A 1,492-nucleotide genomic window follows, 5' to 3' on the forward strand; every position below is an offset into this window, starting at 1 on the left:
TACGGCAGATATTCCAATAAAATTAAACATTTGCAGATGACACAGCAATACCTACCATAAAAAAGGAAATGCAAATTTCATATCAATCATTAGAAAAGCAAACCGACTCTGTTGAAGAATGTTTACATAACAGGAAGATCAAAGTTAACACTACTAAGCGTAAACATACCTAGATTGTTTTCTATGCTAAATTAAGATTTTTTATTTGTTAGTCAAGCAATTTATTTCCTTTTTAGACAAAGTTGTTGAATTTTTTCATTTACATGCTTTATCGATGTTTGTTTAGAATCATGATTTAATCCCAAATACTTGACCGTAGTTTTTGCAGAATTTTATTATTTTATAGTTGTAGTTTCGGTATTTTGTTTTACCTCGTTGTAAAGAATATACTGTAAACTCCCTAGAACATAAGATTTCATAAAGCCGACAAACTGAACTAACTAACTAACTCCTACCACTCCGTATTGTCCGACTGCCCTTTTATACTTTCCGTCGAACAACGGAGCATCGGCCCCTTTCCATGGGTGACGCATACAGCCTATGTTCTTACATTTAATCTTAAGAATATCGATGCTTAATCAAACATCCGCACGCACTCACACTAGTGCAAGCGCCAACACGCACGAACCTGCATAAGCGTTTACAATCGGCCAGTCCTGACGGTGACCGCCCTCGGTCACTAGACCATCACACATACATAAAGGCGCAACGTAAAATGAACAGGAACATAAGGTTAATACATACATAAGAAGTACATGAATACAAACATAAGAATACAATCAAAAATTACATAAATAAAAGTAATAATCTGAAAGAATAAAAATATAAGATAATCCATAGATAAGAAATACAATATTCAGATACAATATTTCTCTCTCCTTTTTCCTCTCTTTTTTTTGTTTGATCTAATCATAACTAAAATAATATTCATTCTTACAAACATGAAGCGAGATGCGATATCGGTGATTATCTTAAAAATGAAATGAAATGAAACATAATACAATTGGATTTTAATCATAAGGATAAAATATACTAAATATAAGCTTTTAACTGTCGGTACACTATCTTTAAAGGAAATAAAATAAAATGAAACATAATACAATTAAGTTTTAATCATAAGGATAAAGTATGCTAAATATAAACTCGAGATTGTTCTCTTCTCTCTCTATTCTTTAACCTGTTCTGTTCCTCGCCAGGGACGCATGTTACAATATTCCCATGTTCCCTGATACGGTCTTTGAGATATTTGGAAGCCTCTTATATCGGCAACTACATATCTATCGTTTCGAAATTTTTTTATAACTTCGTACGGACCCCTAAATTTTGGTATCAGTTTTTTTCCAACCCCTACAGTGCTATCAAAATTCCTTACCACCACATAATCACCGACATTAAATTCTGACCGTATCTTATGATGGCGTTTATCATAATACCTCTTGTTGTAATTTTGCTTCTCAGCCATTCTATCTTCGGCCTTATTCCTAACTGCTTT

The sequence above is a fragment of the Polistes fuscatus genome, unplaced genomic scaffold (genome assembly GCF_010416935.1).
Source record: "Polistes fuscatus isolate 324 unplaced genomic scaffold, CU_Pfus_HIC Scaffold43, whole genome shotgun sequence".
Classification (NCBI taxonomy): Eukaryota; Metazoa; Arthropoda; class Insecta; order Hymenoptera; family Vespidae; genus Polistes; species Polistes fuscatus.